Genomic DNA, 20,329 nt, shown 5'->3' with positions numbered 1-20,329 from the left:
GGGGAAAAAATGAAATTCTTTCATCATTTTTTGGGCTTTGGAACATGCACGACAATTTGCACTAAGGGGTTATTGACTCTCGGGGACTTGGATCTGCGCCTGCTGCATTCATACTCAGTGACTGACCACCTGCATGTGGCATGGGTATGTTCACATTAAGTCAAAGAAAACCAAAGTGCTGGCTTAATAGTCAGCGGGTCTAAGGGATTCCTGGTGTTCACCCTTTTATCCCTATAAGATATTTTCACTTTGCTGCAGGGAGTCCCCTGGACACAAATCATGGAGTAATCGAGGACTAGCACTTTACAGCCTATGAGGAAGACGTGATAAAAGATGAAGTTGAATCATACACATAAGTGAATGTCAAGGCAGGGGAAGACTCCAGAAGCAGGTTACATGCAATACACAGTAAGAGTATAACCAGCCAGGCAAAAGAGATATTAAACAGTCTTGAAGGAAGCAAAAAGTATATAGGCAAAAGCCAGGAGCATGGTCAGGTAACAAACCTGGTCAGAACCAAGTAGCAACACGCACTACCAGAAAACAAAGCCAGGTAGCATAAGCGAATCAATGGCATGAGTGATTGACAAATATACAGTGGCTTGCGAAAGTATTAACCCCCTTGATATTTCTCGTGTTTTGCTACCTCACGTTAACTTCACTATTTTTGGGGGTGCCACTCCAAAACATTTACATGTTTCCCCTTAAACCACTCGAGTGTTGCTTTAGCAGCATGCTTTGGGTCATTGTCTTGTTAGAAGGTGAACCTCTTTCCCAGTCCCAAATCACTGACAGACAAAACAGGTTTTGCCTGCCATATCCTTTATTGAGCGACATCTTCACTCATGATTTTCTGGAGTTCTGTACATTTGGCCTCCTGATGAACCTACAGGAAGGGGAAACGCGTTGGGGTGATTTCCAGAATATGAGATAAGTTTGCCATTATGCTGCATTCTCTATTTATCTATTAGCATAGTATAAAAAATGTATCAGAATAGGCAGTCACTCATTACCTGTTTATAACTCACATTATCAGGGTCTAGCAGGGAAAGTGAGGGACAGCCGCCGTTGAATGGGGGCGCCAGATTCGTATACTAGGGTGCCAACCTCCATGACAGGCAGTATCAGTTGAGGCTTTTTAAGATAGGGCAGTTTTAAGTCTATATTGTATATGAATGTTTATTATGCTTAAGACTTCACTGACCCAAGTGTGATTATCTATTTCTATTTTTGACTCAATGCTAAGTAGTCCCTAAGGGATTTTTGGACGGATCTTGATATAATTATGAACCTTCTTACTTGCATATCACAGGGGTTTTTGGTGTGTTTTAAAAGGAATCAGAATAAAAATTATTTTTAGAGTTTTTTTCATGTTTACACATTTGCTAGAGAATATCCCTGTATTTGGCACCATCCATCTTCTCCTAGACTCCGAACATTTTCCCTGTTCCTGCCACCGAAAAAATTCCCACAGCATCATGCTGCCACCACGTTTCCATGTGGGGGATCATGTTCTTGAGCTGATTAGCTAAGTTGGTTTGGCGCCAGGCAGAACGTTTACTTTGGTGGCCAAAAAGTTCAATTTTGGTCTCATCTGTCCACAGCACCTTCCTCCATAGATTTGGGAAGTCTCCCAGATGTCTTTTGGTAAACTCACACAAGAAAATTGTAAGGTTCGTTTTAAGTAAAAGCTTTTTTCTGCCCACTCTTCCATAAAAGTCACCTCTGTGGAGTGTACGGCTTATTGTGGTTGTATAGACAGATACTCCAGTCTCTGCTTGGGAACTCTGCAGCTCCTTCAGGGTTACATTTGGTCTCTGTGCTGCCTCCCTTATTAATGCCCTCCTTGCCCGGACTGAGAGTTTTGGTGGGCGGCCCTCTCTTGGCAGGTTTTTTGTGGTACCATGTTCTTTCCATTTGATAATAATGGATTTGATGGTGATCCGGGGGATCAACAGAGATTGGGATTTTTTTATTTATTTTTTTTAATACCCCAACATACTGACTTGTACTTTTCAACAACTTTGTCCCGGACTTGTTTGGAGATCTCCTTGGTCTTCATATGTTGTTTGGTTAGTGGTGCACCATCTGTGGCCTTTCAGAAATGGTGTGTATATACTGACAGACCCTGTGACACTTAGATTGCACACAGGTGGACTTCATGTCACTAAGCATGTGACTTCCTCCATTTATTGTGAAAAAGTTAAAACAAGGCAATGGTACTTAAGAGTCACAATAACATGTTTCGAACTCAGATGTTCTTAGTCATAGTATTATGTAGTACTATGACTAAAATCAGTGTTTTATCACCAGGAGACTATCACTAGTGCACTAAACCTGCTGCCATGTAGTCCTCCATAATAATAATAATTTTTATTTCTATAACGCCAACATATTCCGCAGCACTTTACATTTAAGAGGGGACTTGTACAGACAATAAAAGACATTACAGAATAGCAATAATCACATAAATCAGATACCAGGAGGAGTCAGAGCCCTGCTCGCAAGCTTACAATCTATCAGGAAATGGGGGAGACACGAAAGGTGGATGGCAGAAATTGCTTGTATTGTACGGTCAGCCATCAATGTAAAAAAAAAAAAAGGGTAATCATATAGTGCTAAATGAACCAGTCACCAACCAGTATTTGAACAAGTACAGACACAGTAGTCTAAGTGATGGGGTGTGTGAATGTATACGAGGGACCTGATTTGGAAGGAAGTTTTGAATTGGGGGAAATAATGGGTACATATACATGAGCTCTGTATAACCCCCCCCCCCACCAATGGCAGCTTTCTGTCTATGCAGTGTGTACACAGAAAGCTGCCAATCAATGGTGTGGCCCAGGTTATACAGGGCTCAGCATTAGAGAACTGCTGCTAAATCTTCAGCAGATAAAACAGTGATTTTATCAAAACTGCACCAAGCAGAGCCATAAGTGACATCACTACAGTTAGGTTTTCTGTCCCTATATCATGCTGCTGTCAGTTTACAACATGTACCCCCTGTCTTGAGTGGATCTTCGTAACTTACTTATGTTTACAGTGGTCTGACACTGCAATTACTGGGACTTTACAGGAAACATTTAGGGCTTTCCGCCTTGCTGTTGTGCACTTGCTCTGTAAGAAACCTGAATTAATACGTGTATTGAGTTTTTGGCTTTGTGCACTACATTTTATGTGTTTTTCCGTTAACTATCTATTAGGTTATGTGCACACGATCAGGAGCCGCTGGTGGTTTGATGCTGCGTGCTTATGCAGCGTTAAACCTGCAGCAGCCATAGTGGATGGGATCTGTAGAAATCCCATGTCCACTATGCGCCTCCGTGCTCCTGCGGATCACCAGCGGACACAGATGTGGCGTGTCTTTCCAGACCGCAGCATGTCAATTTCTCTTGCGGAGTCGCTAGTCTCTGAAAGAGAAATCAGATCACTACAATGTATTGAATGTGCTTCAATGAACACATGCGGACTCACCTGCGTTCATATAAGGCAGTGCTTTGGACGCAGCATAATGTATGCTGCGTCCAAAGCGCTGCTTGTCCGGATCATATGCACATACCCTTAGGCTATGTTCACACATCATAGCTTTTTTTTGCATTACAAATCTGCACCGAAATCTGATCTCTGGCACGAAAGAAGCTGCGTCAAAAACGCAGGTTTTGCTGCGTTTTTTGGTGCTTTTTTTAATGCGTTTTTTGCAGAATTGTGTCTCTTGTTCATGCTTTGTCTCTTTGATGCATGTACATAAAGTTCAGTGAAAAAAAATCTCATTCTGGTTTTGGCATAATAATGGGGGAGGTGAATTGTTCAGGAATAGTTTAACTAACAAACTTAATGCACTGCCAGTGTGTACGACACTATCTACTTTCACACTATGAGGTCTGCCATTCAGTTGCACAGGCATTGTTCAATTTCACACCTCCCTGTGTCACAGGTATTGTTGAATCTCACACATAGTTCAGCCAATGTTTACAATTTACACATCACTAATTTAATTAAACACTCCTTATGCATGTACCATCTCAGTGACCAAGACAAGATGGTAAAAATCACAAAAATAAATGTGTTTGACATACTGTTGTACTTGCTTATTTTCACTAAAAACGCAACAAAACCTGATAGCTATGTTCACACATCATGTATTTTTCTGTGTTTTTCACTACCCATTACTTCCTATGGGTGAAAAAACGCTGAAAGAAATGACATGCTCTATTTTCCAAAAAAGGCTGCAAGGCACAAAATACGCAACAAAAAAAACGTGATGTGTGAACAGAAAATTTTGGTTTCTCATAGGCTTTGCTGGTACTGCAAAAGGCAGCTGAAAATTTGCATAAATGCTGAAAAAAACATGATGTGTGAACATAGCCTTAGTGTGAAATGCAGCACTGGAGGATCGACAAGGTATAACTTTTTTTCAGCCTATTTTTTTTTTTTTTTTTTTAAATCAAAAGGTAGAAAATCCATTTAATACAATAATGCTAACAGTTTTGTATGCACTACTAAAAATTAACATTTATAACCAGACACATGGAATCCAATGAACAAGAATACATGTATAAATAATGTATTAATGCCAATCTAACAAGAATCATGCTTCATTGTTATGTACATGGAAAGAAATATGAAGTCTGTTTACAACATTGGGTATGGGCAGCAGAAGGACAAGAACAACAAAGTAGCAGTGGTGTACAATCAGCATCAGTTCAACCTGTGCTGCGGAGCAGAGTCCTGTGCATCGGCCCCCCACTGACATGTCCTAGGAATGCAGTCAGCTTCCTGCATCCCCCCAGGCCTAATTCCTCTGAGCTAGGAGTATAGACAGGGAGGAACCTACAGGACCCAGCACTCCGGTGCTTACCTTCCTGGGTGATTTGTGCCTTCTATCTCAAGCTCAGCTAACCTGCATAACGTAAAGGGAACTTTACAGTCCTCAAATTGTCTTTCATTTGCTTCTTCTATATCCCTGCACTATATGTAGACAGATCTATCCGCTTTCCTACATTATATTGAACCATCAGTGTAAGTGTCTTTTTACATGTAAACGGAGGTCGCATTACATTTTTTTACCAAAGAGTAAAAATATTCCTCTTAGTATTTTTAGCCAAGGAGGAGAACCTGCTATTTACACATGAAAACATGAATACACCTTATAACAATGAATGGAGAGGATCCTGAGCCAAAATTACATTATACACTAATTAGAAAGGATCCAATGATGATCCCCAGTAGTGCCGGGCACTGCTGTATACACTCTCATACATTGGTACACAAGCAGGGGGAACGCTCCCATACTCTAGGGGCTGCTATACTCTACCAAACATCTCCATATTATTCTATAAAGTTAGAATATCCCTTCTATCACAAAATGTAGAGAAATAGCACATCAATATGCCAACATGATCTGATTAGTGGGGTCGGCTGTCAGACCCCCCAACCTTTCAATTAGGTGTTCACAGATTAAAACTTGGTACGACCCCTTTAAAGGATTTTTCGAAGTTATCCTCTATGCTAGCAATAGGGGACAACTTCGCAATCACTGGGGTCCGACTGATGGAAACCTCACTGATCCCAAGAACTGGGGCTCTAAAGAGCCTGTGTGAATGGAGTCAGTTATGCGCGCTGCCGCTCCATTCATTCTCTATTGAACCGCTACAGATAGAGCGCTGACTTACTTAGCCTGTGGTATGCCCATTAAGAACGAGCGGAGTGAGCAGCAACCACCACTCCATTTATCGTCTATGGGTCTACCAGAGCTGGGGGGAGTTCTGTTCTTGGCTATTTTGGGCAGTCCAATAGCCAATAAATGTAGGGGAGGTTGAACACGCTACAGAGTTCTGTTCTTGGGATCACAGAGGGTCCCAACAGTCAGACCCTCAGTGATCAGCAAGATAGCCCCTATCCTTTGGATTAGAGATATTTTGCTATTTTGGGAAGTACTATTTATTTGCATGAATTTCTTCCTTCTTTCCCCTATCCTGTCCACCTTTGCTATTGCCCTTATTCCCTTTGATTTTCACTGCAGCCATGTAGTGTATGTCTGTATGACTCAGGCTCAGGGAACAGTCTGCTGTGTAAAGTCAAACGTTTGTCCTCCACATCAAGTCACTGTCTGAAGGAGAGATTTACCACCACTGTGTAGTAAATTCAGGTAGTGCCAACTAGTGAGAGACCCAAGTTCTGGAAATCCTGCCAACGAAACACACTCGTACCTGCACCAGACCTGCATTTATGGTGTGAGGAGGCTGGGAAGGTGCAAGCTCTTAACTAATTACGACCTGCCCGCTCTCTTCAGGGAAGATGTCAGCCCGCAGACACCTAACCCGCCCTCACAAGGTTTCAAAGAGCAGGAGAAAAAGCAAGACGTTTATCTAACGAGGGATTTGGCTTCTTCCACCAGTCTATCATATTAGTAGTGGAAGCAGGCAGGAGAGCAGAAGCCATGGTAGGGGTTGAGGTGTCATGACGCCAAAAAAAGTGGATCCTCTGTGTCCGGCCACTTCAGTGTGCAGAAGTCCCATGTGTAGTATTACTCACGTGTTTTTCCTAAAAGGGTAAATCAGCCTGTAGAGGCATCGCTTGTACCGGCATTATTGTGATCTCTGATCCCCTACAAGGTGCGATGATTGGTTTATATAGCCCATATGTCCCAAAGAGCATTTACTCTTCTCTACAGGTCTAATGCTGGAGGCACAACTCTTTATTGTCAAAGAAGTGTGAGATGACCATCTAGTAACAGTACAGTACAACAGAAGTACTACAGTAGTAGGAGTAACACGGCCTCTAGATGCTCCTAACAGTAATGCCCACACTCCTCCACCTCAGAGTGCAAGCACATTTTTTATATTTCAGAGGTCGGGTCCATACGGACCCTCACTAACACATGGTGCTTCCTCCTCCTCTGCATTTTGAGCACTCACTCACTGTGTTTGGTGGCCTTTCCGCCACTGATCTCACTCTGCATTACAGAGCGTAATCTGACATGCTGCAGATGGCAAATCCACAGTACTGCAGTTGTGGTGTAAAACCGTACCTGAGTGATGTCTGCGACACACTTTTAACATGTCACACAGCTCATGATAAATGTTTCTAAAACTAACAACCCTCTTAGAAACAGGTTCCACCGCTATGCCTGCTCAGTCCGGTTATACACATGCTTCACTTTGTAAGACAACCTTTTGTCTTCAGACATTGATAAATATGTCCTATTGCTGTAAATGACAAACCACACTCTTCTCACCCCTTTCAGAAGACTCAGGTAAAAACCTGAGAGAATAAGGCCATGTGCCCACGTAGCGTTTTTGCGGCTGCGAAAACGCTTGTAAAACCGTCTGCCATGCAAAGCAATGTGAATTCAGATGTGCTGTGCACATGATGCGCTAATTAGCGCGCCAAATGACCATTTCTACCGCGACCATTGAAACACAGCGAACCCGCAGGTATATGTGGATTTGCTGCGTTTCAATTAAATTCAATGACCGCGAATTTGCGGCGTAATCGCGGTGCGTGTGGTACCCGGGACGAAGAGGAGACTACAACTCCTCTTCATCCCAGTTACCACGCGGTGAAAAAAAGAAATAAAATAGTTAAAAATTAAAAAAAAAAAACCTGTATACTCACCTCTCCGGTCTGCTCCCGGCGGCGTCCTCTCTCTTCAGCGTCCCGCGGTGTACTTGAAGGACATGCGGTGACGTCATTTAGTCAGCTGATGGTCACGCAACCGGTGACATCAGCAGTCAGGTGATGGTCGCGTGACCATCAGCTGACTAAATGACGTCACCGAAGGTCCGGCAAGTACACCGCGGGACGCCGAGGAGAGAGGACGCCGCCGGGAGCAGACCAGAGAGGTGAGTATACAGGTTTTTTTTATTTTTAACTTTTAATTTTTTTATTTTTTTTTATTTTTTTTTACTATAGATGCAGCATTTAAAGCATCTAAGTTGGTCACACAATATAAATCCATGCCAGTTGCATGGATTTATATTGTGACCAACTTGTCAAGCACTTTCCAAGTGATGCTCAAAATCGCTTGGAAAAGTGCTTGAAAAAACACATGCGAAAACGCATGTAAAAACGCTGAAAAAACGCTTCTCTCTGGCAGAAAAAACACATGTAAATCTGCATGCGTTTTTTTCTGCCAGAGAGAGGCAAAAACGCTCTGCATCAAATCTGCTACGTGGCCACATAGCCTAACAGTCATTATCATGTTTATTTCATAAGTCAATAATACACATGAAAATAAGCAAGTTTGTAATATATGTTATCAGAGAAATGTACCTCTTTCACCTCCAGGACTGATCTTTCACTGTCAATTCATGGATAGGATCTGTAGAATTTGTATTTAGTGAACACAGGCTTTCCCATTACTGAAATAAGAGATGACAGTTAGTGCTTGTAAAGTCCTATGGAGAAGGGAGGGAGAGGTTACGATAACTACAGTTTTCCTTAGAACTTATCTTCTATCGCAGTAATGGGAAAGTCTAACTTCACTGAATATAGATTTTACCTGTGAATTGAGAATTTTGAAAATGATCGTTCAGTCCAGGAGAAAGAAGCAGATTTCTCTGATAAAATATATTTATTATTATTATAGATATTTTACATTTCTCATCTTCATGTGCTTTATTGATTTATGAGGAAAAAAAATTAAAACAGTTACTCTTCACCTGTTTAATAAACATGGTGCTAACTTTCAACAGGTCAATGAATTGGCGCCATTATTGTTAATTTAAGACAATCTAAATAGATCCCATTAGAAGTACACAATATATTGCATTATACATAGCAGCAACATTGATTTTTTTTTTAAAGTCTTTAGATCAAATGTCTTACCCCAAAATTGGTCCAGTCTGTCTGTACACCTCACTTCTACAGAAGGTGCTGTCTGTGGTCTGCGTCCACGCGGTGTCTGTTAGGCATGGCATGGAGTTGGCTTTAGGCTCCTTTGGCAGGAGCGTCTGTTTTCAGTGGATGTTCACTTGAGCACTTGCAGGATATCGTGTCGAATGTTTTTCATAAGCCATAGTTCATACACTTCAGAAAATAAAGGCAAAGAACTTCAGCACTTCTCTTCTATTACAGAGATACAAACCTAAAAAAAAACAAAAATCAGAGGATAAGACAGTGAGAAAGCCTTTCTTATACTACACAAGCTCTTGCCCTGCCGAGCACGGGAACGCTCTCCAAGCATATAAAACTACACTCAGTACTTTGACATGAGGATGTGTGACAATGCCTAGTGGTTACAGGTTAATAGTCATGATGTGGGGTTAGATCACTCCCTTTACTCATTCCACCAACTCAGCCTGCCAAAGAAAATCTGGATCTTCCCTCCCGTCCCACAACTACTCACTTCAGTTTCTGATGTTACTGAGACACACTGTATGAAGTAAGAGGACAAATAAATGATACAATAGAAAAATTAAGAAAAACAGAAAAAAAAGCACAATAAGATCACAGCATTGCTCTGCAGTCAGTAGCATTGTCAATAGCTCTCAATGGCATAGTGAACATTGCATAAGGTGTCAACACAAACCAAGGAGTTTAAAATTAGAAGGAAAATATGTATAGTAACATCAACACTACATTGATATTGCTTAAAATCGCAAACAAATGACAGAACCGCTGTTTTGGTTATTTTTTTGTCCATTCCCCCTTAAAAAGTTAATGTTTCTCAAAATGGTACCACTGAAAAATACAACTTTTCCAGCAAAAAAAAAAAAAGCCACCAGGCATTGTGATATTAATTAGGTGTATTTATAGACCCCACAGTGCTCGTGTACATCCAGGGACAGTAGACCGCTGAGGCCGTTCATCTGACACATGGTACAACTGCTCATTTTAGATGATGATTATTTTTTGTGCAGGACAAAACAAATGTCTTGGGGGGACTGTGCCCCTGATCTTCATACACCCTAGCAGCACACCTTCTGTAATTGTTACAGTCACCAATTACTATAACAAAAAGAAAAACAGAGAAAAAGAGGAGAGAAGGCATGCAATTTGAGATATTTCATCAAGTGATGGTATGTAATTTCACAGCTTATTACTGAAACCAGACAGGTGGGCACAAAAAGAGGTCTTCCTTGTACTTCCGGTTCGGAGGTGAGGGATAGGAAGTGACGTAGCGCTGCACGGTGTTCGGAATTAGGTATTTTACAACGCCACATGGTATATAAAGAGGCTGCGGCTTGGGGCTCATCATATTCCCCCCTGATGAAGCTATAACTAAAAGAGGAAACGTATGTTGGGGTTTGTAAACGGGAGATTCCTCCACTATGGGGTCCGTGCATGGCGCTACACTATGCCTAAATTGGGCATGGTATCCTTTAACCATATCCTGTATTTGTAACATCATGCTTCAATTTTGTGGTTGTTTACTATTGGTCCTTTTGTGTTATGATGACTCACAATTCTTGTGGTTTATAGAAAAATATGGTTATTTGTGACTATAGTAATATACAATCAATGTGGACTGATACTATTCAGTTTACCATCAAGTATGTTTCATTACAACATGCTATTTGTCCTGCAAATTAATTACTATATTGAATATATAACCTTTGGACTTATGGCTGTATACAATTGATTGTACATTTGTGTGTACTATGCATTGACCTCTTTTTGTGCCCACCTGTCTGGTTTCAGTAATAAGCTGTGAAATTACATACCATCACTTGATTAAATATCTCAAATTGCACGCCTTCTCTCCTTTTTTTCTTTTTGTTATCCATGGTTGGAGTTTCCGGTGTCTGTTGACCATAGTCTCTCAGACAATTTATGGATTGTATGGAAGTCTCATACCCAGTCACCAATTACTATGCTTACATCAGTGAGTGGTCTGTACAAGATATGACAGAATGCCTCATCATGAACACAATGGCATGGTGAAGCGGAAAATATAGAGCCCCTCAGCTTTCCCATCACAGACACATTGTTTTCACTGCATAATGGGCTGATTTTACTGTATTCATGCTACTATTACAGTTGAGAAAGGCAGGTGGTGCTAAAAGTGCACACAAATCACTTCGGGAAGACGCAGCAAACAAGGCGCTACTGTGCTGAACACAATACAGAAATAAGGTGTCCTTACATTATGCGTAATGAGGACTTGTACATGACATCACTATCAGACACTGAAATGATGCACGATTCTTACAGAATCCCAGCCATTGTTACTTGTAATAAAAGGACATTGACTACAGCAGCTGTAATGTAAGCTGCACAAAGCAATCAGTGAGAGGGCTCCAATAAAAATGGATTCTAGAAATTCTTCTGTTTTATTTTAGTTGAGCAAAAAGATTTGCAGTACATTGGTCGGGCGTTTCTGTCGCTACTCCATGGTTCTGTATTGGAAAGCCAGCAGCTTGGGTGCCTCTGGCATTTAGATAGGGTATGTGTGCATACAGAGATGGCAGGCAATCAATGATAGGACCGTCCCCTGGGCCAAAAATAATCAAAGAAAAAGAAAACGTTTAAATGATGAAAACACGTTATTCTGAATATATTAATCTACTCAGCTGCCCCTGCTCTACATCACACCCCCTGCACTTTCATGGTGACAGGTTCCCTTTAATGATTCATGCAGCTTGTATTGTACAATGTAATGACAGATCCGCTTTAAACTGCTCTGGTAAAATGAATGCTGAGCTTTGGGCGACGACAGCTTTTACTGTCAGTTTTGATGAATGAGCCAAGCCAATATTCTGATCAGAGTAAAGTAATTATACAATTAAAAATATAGATCTTTATTAATATTCATAACCTATTGAAATGATAGGTCCCCAGTTCAGACAAAAATAAAAAATAAATAAGGAATATTAAATGACATGGTCAGTATCAATGTCCCATCAACAGTATACCATATAAATAATTGTATCAGGCAGTCCGCAGTTATTAAATGGTAAGATCACAAACACAAATCAGCAGCAAATAAACCATAGCTAAGTGAAAATTACATATGCAAATCCAAGCCAAGATTAATTCAGAACGTTCTCGTCCCTCCTTAATAAGACACTAGAAAAATATGTTACCTGAAGGCATAGTAGTAAAACTCTACGGCAAATAATATCTCTATGCACGTTTTGTAAACTTCGTCAGCAGTGCAAAACTTGGGGTGCGCGACCCTTTTTTAGACCCAGTGGAAGTGATCATTTAATGGATCATGCAGGTGGGAGAACCAGGCATGCCAACCTTGGCCATCAAGAGCAGCAGACCACAAAGGAGCATGGCACACACCACCACTGACTTTTGCACTTACTCTGAAAGCTTCCAGGCCAGAGCACTTAAAGGGGTATTCCCATCTGCAAGATCCTATCCTAATATGTAGTAGGTGTAATAATAATAATATTAGCAGCAAATACCTCCAATTAGAAATGTAGTATAGTATTTTTGATTTGCTATCTCTCTCACCTCATGTGCAGGCATCGCAGGACCTTAGGTATTCATGGTTCAAACGGCATGGATTTATATACTGTGACAGTGAAGAATGGTAAAACATAAATATATACTTACCCCCAGTGTTTCGTTTCCCTCCGTTCTCCCTTGCCGGCAGCAGTACACTGAAGGATCTGTCGACGTCAGCGTCGCGTGACCCGTCACATGACTATGACGTCAGCGCAGGTCCTTCAGTCCATCGCTAGCTGCCGGCATGAAAGGATGAGTGCAGCGGGGGCTGCCAGAAGGTAAATATAATCTTTATTTTTTGTTTTATTCTTTTTTTTTTACAGTTTCTATGGTACCCAGGTCCGGATGAGACTCTCCTCTCCTCTAGACCCAGGTACCATCCGCACATTGAACGCATGTATTCCGCATGTGCTTATCTAGTGAAGCGGAATGCACGCATTCTAATGCAAGTCAATGGCGGCGAAAACACAGCACTTCCGCAAAATAATTGGTAGTGCTGCATTTTTTTCCGCAATGATAATCCGCAGCGGAAATTTCCGCAGCACGTGCACAGCACATGCGGATTATCATTGGGGAACATGGCAGGCCTTCTACCATGTGTTTTTTAAGCGTTTCTGCAGCGTTTTTGCTGCTGCGGAAACGCTTAAAAAACGCATCGTGAGCACACAGCCTAACACCTTTAATCAGCGCCTGTGCTGCATTTCATAAAGGGGTATATAACCCCATGACTCTCCCCATATACCTCCAAAAAACCTTTTGAAATTCTCCCTTGCTGGTCGGGTCCGAAAGGCGTCCTTGCTGAGGAGTCTATTCCTCCTCCTGCTCTGATTGACATGGATAACACCTCAGGGGCTATATACCCCTCTGTGGAACGCAGGGCAGGAACTGATTAAGGTGCTAGTCTATGCTCACACATGAAAAAACTGGTGAGTGGTTCCCTTGAACAGAAGTTAACTCCTTAAGTGACAAGAAAGGAAAAATTCTGCCGGGTTAATACACCGGCGGAATTTTCCCTTTCTTGGCCTAGTTTCAGAGAATATGAATGATAACAAAAAAACTTTCTCCACTCATGGTTATTGGATGGGTGAAGCCATTTATTGTCAAACTACTGTGTTTCCTCTTTTTAACTCTTAATGACAACCAACCAATAACCATGAGTGGAGAAAGTTTTTTTTGTTATCATTCATATTCTCTGAAACAAGGCCAAGAAAGGGAAAATTCTGCTGGGGTATGTAAACTTTTGAGCACAACTGTATATAGTTTTATTCCACTCTGCCGTCACTATTATATCGTATGTCCAGTTCAACATGAAAGACTTGGGGAAAGATCCTCTTTAAATATCCACGATATTTACTGTAACCATCTTTCTAGATTTCTGATACAGATAATACTATGGGTTTAGTTAGTTTTTTAGGTGAAGGGTGGAATCTCTTAACATGATGAATGTAAACGTCTAAAGGTAAATAGCAAAATGAAGTCAGAAGCATTGGACACTGTGTTGTTTCCTATGTGAAAATGATGTCTGAAGAGTGGAAAAGTGGTCCTCACTTCCATCGAGCAATGTAAAACGTCAGTAATCCTTTAAAAAACAAAGAGGAATAAGAGAAGCTAAAAAACGTACATGTGTCTGGTGCATTACACTCCCTTAATCATAGTAAATCAGTCAAATTGCAGGAGTCTCGTTTTAAATTGGGAAGAACCAATCACATGCAGAATAAGAAATGACGTATACTCAACCAACAGTAAGAAACACTGCACCTGTATATCGACATTAAGCATAAATCAATTCAATCAAACTGAATAGATGTAAAACAAATCAATTTTTAAATTCATGCCCTGTGGGTAATAGCATATCAAGGGTTAATATCCAAAAAGCTTCACGCAGCTTGAGGTGCTTCTGTCAGCTGCCCCCTCTATTGGGACAAGCAAGCTTTGCCAGGCCGTAAAAACTGAAATGTCAGGTGTCACCATTATTTACGGTAACAAAATGCTTGGCAGCACCGGAGTCTTTGTATATATTTTGGTGAGATGTTCTGAAATACGTTGTTTTCATTTTCTAATTGTGCAACCCATATATCGCACTTTGCATAGATTACATTCTATACAATACACCACATGGTGCGTGTCACAATTGATGAAATCCGTAATATGGCGATTATCACCATGTGGTAAAGAAAAAGAAGGTGCACTCACATTACATCGACTCCCTGCACACTTAGAGAAACCTTTGGGTTTAAGCTCGGTTGTCTTAATGGTAGGGCTTTGGAATAAGCTAGGTGACAGGATATTACCTAGGGCTAGCCCCTTCTTCGCTACACATCTACACCCCCTGAAATAACTTGCCTAAAAGTGTCATCTTGATTAACCACAGGCAGATTTTTTCAGGAGATGATACGTTTAATTTGATTAAATTGCAAACTGAAAGGGGTGGTGAAAGTGACAGAAGAGTTATCAAAGTTGGGACTGTTTTGCCATATGGTAGTGTATTTCTAGGCTTAGATTTTACGTTTTCAAAGGAAGTGTGTACTAAATTATTTTTGCATCCTCTTTCACATAACCTATTGTGAATTGTGGCACCTTCTTCCAGAAACCTGTTATCTAAACAGGTACGTCTGGCAAATACAAACTCACTATGTGGAACGGCTCTAATTGTACGTTTAGGGTGACAGCTGGTGGATTGTAAGATCGTATTGCCGGATATATCCTTCCTGTGTAAAGACGTGTGAACTCCACCATTATTGTGATCCCCAAAAAGAAAGAGGTCTATAAACGGAATTTGAGTAATTGGGAGTATTATCTGTGAACCATAGGTTAACCCCTTGGTGACCAAAAGATGTCATTTTACTGACCTGCGATATAAGAGACTAGCGTTCCCCGACAAGTGACAATCCAGTAGCTGTCACCTGTACAGTATAGATGACAACTTGCTGCATCAGCCACGATCAGTGTGGGCACCGACCATGGACATTTAACCCCTTAGATTCTGCTGTCAATAGTGACTACAGAATCTAAATAGTTAACAGTGTGGTGTCTTCCTCTTTAACCTCATAGGCACCCTGAGATCTTGATTGTGTGGTCCTGATGTTTGCCATGGCAGGTAATGGCCAAATAACGGCCTCAGAGTCTGCTGGCTATAGCGGCCTGTTCAGAAGTTAGCAAAATTTAGGTGTTAAAATAAACTTTTCATTCTTGTCATGCCACTTTCCATTACTTCCTGAAAAGAACCAGAAGGGTTTTAAATACGATGAGGGGTGCGGGTTTTAAAATGGTATGACTTTTGGGTGGTTTCCAACATATAGGACCCCCAAAGTCACTTCAAAACTGAACAGGTCCCAATAAAAATAATTTTTGTAAATTTCCCTACAAAAATGAAAAATTACTGCTACATTTTTACACCTTCTAAAATGCTAACAACACTTTACAAAAGGTGCTGACGTAAGGCAGACATGAGGGAAAGGTTATTAATGTGTTTGTGTGGTCTGACTATCTGGATTAAAGGGAAAGTTTGAAAATTGCAATTCTTAAAACATTTTTGTCAAAGTTCTGATATTGTTATAAATAAACGCAAAACATATCAACCTAAATTTACCATTATTATAAAGTATCATGTGTCACAAAAAAATTGTCTCAAAATCAATGGGATAGGTTGAAGCATTCCAGAGTTATTACTACATAAAGTGACACTGGTCAGATTTCCAAAAATTGGTCTGGTCACTAAGGGGTTAAATTCATTGTTGTTTATACATGAAATGGATTTTGGGACGTCCGATCCATTTCCAGACCATACCAAAAGGAGGTTGTCCACATATCGACTGTACCACACCAGCTGGGTAGCAAAAGGATTAAATACACTAAAAATACAGTTTTCTTCCCACTAAGCCATAAATAAAAACAGCAAGAGAATGGGAAAATTTCACACCCATCGGGGCTCCAACAATTTGTAGAAAATTTTTTAGAATTAAGCATAAAATCGTTGTGTCTAAGTAAATTATGTAGGCTGCTAAGTATAAATAGTTTCAATTAATTTGTGTAGGAGCGATAGCTATCCAAAGGATGTTGTATGGCATCGATGGCTAAATGATGGGGAATAGATGGGGAATAGAATATAGGTTAATCACATCACATGTAACAAACAGATAACCAGTTTTCCACAGAAATTTTTTAAACACAGATGAGCTGTCCTTAAAATATCCAGAAATATCCAGGAATTCTAGAAACCAATAGTTGTAGGTGTTCACCCAACCATTCGCTGAGCCCCTCATTCAGGGATCCCATCCCTGAAATGATGGGACACAGCGGAGGGGGGAAAATATTATTTTTGTGCCTTTTGGGTAAGCCATGAAATATAGGGATGATAGGATTATCTGTAAGAAACCATTTTTTACACTTAGTATCAATAGCTCCCACCGCAACTCCCTCATCAAGAACACCTGAAAGAACATTTTTGAACAATACAGTGGGGTCAGATAAAAGGCTCCTGGATGTACTAGTGTCTTTCAAAATGGACAAGACTTGTCTAGCATATAAAGTAGCATCCAAAACTACTACACATTCATGTTTGTCTGATTCCCTTCTACAATATTAAAATTGGATCATAATTCAAACTGCTTATCGGTAAGGTTTTATGGTCTAGTTAAATTTTTAGTTTGAACGGGGAGAATTTTCAAATCACATTCAATCATTGTTTGGAAAGAATGCACTTGATTCTAATGGATAGTATGTTGAATTCCTGATTTTGATTGACACATCACTGTCTGTGACATCACCTATTTTTTCATTTTCTGCTTGTAATTGTTGTAGGGAAACAAGTGTGTTTTGCTCACTAAAAGTTAAATCAGAAAATTCATTAACAAAACTTCCCTTGTTCCAATAGTCTTCAAGTTTCTGCGCTACACCAGCTAGATCTGGCACCCGCCGGTTCCAAACCTCCCAGCGATTCTCATGATTGACAGACGTGGAGAGCTCCTCTCCTTTTCTTGTTAAAATGATGTCTGTCATGTCCCCTCGCTTATAAGCCAGAGAGAGAGATCTATACTGCTTCACCTACAGTTTCAGCTTCAATCTTCCATACAAGTTATGAAAATCATTACATAATAACCACGTAGTTTTGCACACAGGAGTTTTATCTAGACCGCTTTTGTGTTAGGGTCACTTTTGCATGCATATCAGTGGGATGTGAACGTAAAATGACATTAAATGCAGTAAAGATCATGAATTAATTTACAACTGTGTTGCTTCCTTTACATTCACTCAGCACGTGACTACATAAAGTTAGTCATCTGCTGGGCAGTTGTGAATAATCAAGGGAATTTACAAGACAGAGCATGTGTTGGCTGATATATGCTCTCACTATATCTGAGAAACATCCTGTTTCATCACCAGAATTCCAGTTTTTATAACCTTAGCTCTGATTAATCACAAGACATTACAGGATCCTATGCACAGCATCAACTCATTTGGACAATACAAGTCAATTATGCTGACATGAACAGTTTAATAGTCACTTAAAGTGGTTATCCCACTATTAAAAATTACATTTCTCTTTTAGCTCATGTAAAATATAACAATTGTTAAATGGCATTCATTGCTCCTGCGGTTACAGACTTGATTTGTCACTACATCCCCCTGATGTTTTTCTGATTCGGTCAGAAAATCCACCTACTGTGAGTTTCATTGATCACACATGCTTTCCAGTACAGTCCTACCACTCTTACATGAGAGGTTCTGGGATGTGTAACCAAGCTGCTGATGTGATAACTGTTATTGTGAAAAACCATCGAAAAGGAAAAAGCCCACCAGTACGGAGTACATTAGCTGGCCATACAGAGAAAAACTATAAAAGGGAGCGCATACCAAGAATTATTTTATTATTTTACAGGAAATCTGATAGCATGAATCAGAAACTGCCTTCTTTATTGAAGAAAGGTATGTTTTACCCTGAAACATTGCAGTGTTTCAGAGTAAAACATACCTTGAAAAGTTGGCAGGGGACAAGGCGTTTCAGAGGACTAGTCCAAGAAACAAGTCCCCGGCAGTTTCTCCCCATGACTGTAAGGGTTTCTCCCCAAGCGTGTGTGTATAGGCAGAAACCTGTCAGCCTAGGGAATCGGAGAGGGGAGAAGCCACTCAGGACCTCCATCACACTACTTACCCAAGGTCCAAAGTCGTGGGCTGACACTTCACAGTATGTGTTTTCTGAAATGCTGCAGCATTTCAGAGTAAAATATACACAGCTTCAAAAATGCAGCCGGAGTGACTCATGCTCAATTCATGCAGCTCGTGCATGAGGCTGCATAAATCTCCTATCAATTTATTTTAAGCAATTAAAAAAAGAAAAAATAGGGTCCGCACAACATTAGTATTAAATCAATGCACAGGTGCACAAATACGCTATGTGGCCAATATGCTAACATATACATACACAATGTGTCAGCACACTACGACTGATGAACACATGAACTCCAATATTGCTGCAAAACGATAAAAACGTAAAGGAACTTAGTTAACATTTTTTAATCAGAAAGGACAAAGTCATCCAACCACATCAAGGTGACCTTTTAATATGGATTGTCCCTAGCCATCCATATGGGACCATCCATATTAAAGAGGCCATCTTAACGTGGTTTGGTGGCTTTCGCGCTTTTTGATCAAAAAAACGCTAATTTCCTTTATGTTTTTAACGCTTTGCAGCAATATTGGAGTTCATGTATTCATTAGTCGCAGAGTGCTGACGCATTGTGTATGTATACCTTTACGTAATGTATTATTATTATTAGTGTTGAGCGAGCACTAAAATGCTCGGGTGCTCGAAGCTCGGGCCGAGCTCACCGTGATACTCGGGTGCTCGACCCGAGCAACGAGCCCAATGTTAGTCTATGGGAGACCAGAGCATTTTTGCGGCGGCACCCCCGGCAGTCTGTAGAAAGCCTAAAAAGTGCCCAAAACGATAGTGACAGTGCTCAAATGACATGGGGACAGCATGGGGATCGCCCCAGGAAGCATTTCTGACCCCCAAGTCACGGCTGTCAACAACATGGTCAGAGGTATTAAGCCACTTTTACGGGCTCACAATAAAACGTTCAAAAGCTAAAGTGAAACTGCTTTCCTGTGAAATATGTTAAGGAACATCCTTTCCAGGGTAAAGACTTGTGTATAAGGTAAAATAACCAAAAACAAAACTACTTCTCCACACCTTGGGCTATGTTCACAAGTAGCATTTTTTATGTGTTTTTGCACTTTTGTATTGCTTTCAACTGTGACAAATGCATTCACCGGGAAATGTCACTTTAACATTTTACAACCTTATCTGGCCATGTGCTGTGTGACACATGCATACAGTGCTGAAAAGACATGGGAACAGCATGGGGAAGACCCCTGGAAGCATCTGTCTCCCAGGTCACTGCCTAAAAGTGTGCCCATCAGAAGTCATCCTTGCCGCATCAGAAGATGCAGACTTGCAACTATCCCTGTGCAAGTCCTTGTCCCAGGGCAGTGTTCAATTGTACCTCCCCCATTCCTTGCAATGCAAATGCAAGCGCAAGTATGCAGCCTGCCATCAACCCACCCCCAGGCTGCAATATCATACTGCTAGCTTGCTTGCACTTGAAATTGGGCCTCCACGTCATGGCTGCATCCGGTCCGCGGCCGGGTGTCCCCACTCGGTCCGCGGCCGGGTGTCCCCACTCGGTCCGCGGCCGGGTGTCCCCACTCGGTCCGCGGCCGGGTGTCCCCACTCGGTCCGCGGCCGGGTGTCCCCACTCGGTCCGCGGCCGGGTGTCCCCACTCGGTCCGCGGCCGGGTGTCCCCACTCGGTCCGCGGCCGGGTGTCCCCACTCGGTCCGCGGCCGGGTGTCCCCACTCGGTCCGCGGCCGGGTGTCCCCACTCGGTCCGCGGCCGGGTGTCCCCACTCGGTCCGCGGCCGGGTGT

At 41.4% G+C, this 20,329-nt stretch overlaps 1 protein-coding gene across 2 annotated transcripts in view; it reads right to left on the bottom strand.

The window, feature by feature from the left end:
• TNK2 (tyrosine kinase non receptor 2) overlaps nt 1–20,329 on the bottom strand; it is a 191,398-nt gene that overhangs the window by 109,942 nt on the left and 61,127 nt on the right. For both annotated transcript variants that reach the window (XM_073675216.1, XM_073675217.1), the window contains exon 2: nt 8,830–9,088. The gene's annotated coding sequence lies outside the window, so the exon portion shown is untranslated. The remainder of the gene's footprint in view (nt 1–8,829; nt 9,089–20,329) is intronic.

Source organism: Phyllobates terribilis, unplaced genomic scaffold, assembly GCF_046119375.1.
Source record: "Phyllobates terribilis strain yellow unplaced genomic scaffold, ASM4611937v1 Scaffold_3__8_contigs__length_932513732, whole genome shotgun sequence".
NCBI lineage: Eukaryota > Metazoa > Chordata > Amphibia > Anura > Dendrobatidae > Phyllobates > Phyllobates terribilis.
Note: the sequence above shows the minus strand (reverse complement) of the source record. Positions and strands in the feature narration are given on the sequence as shown.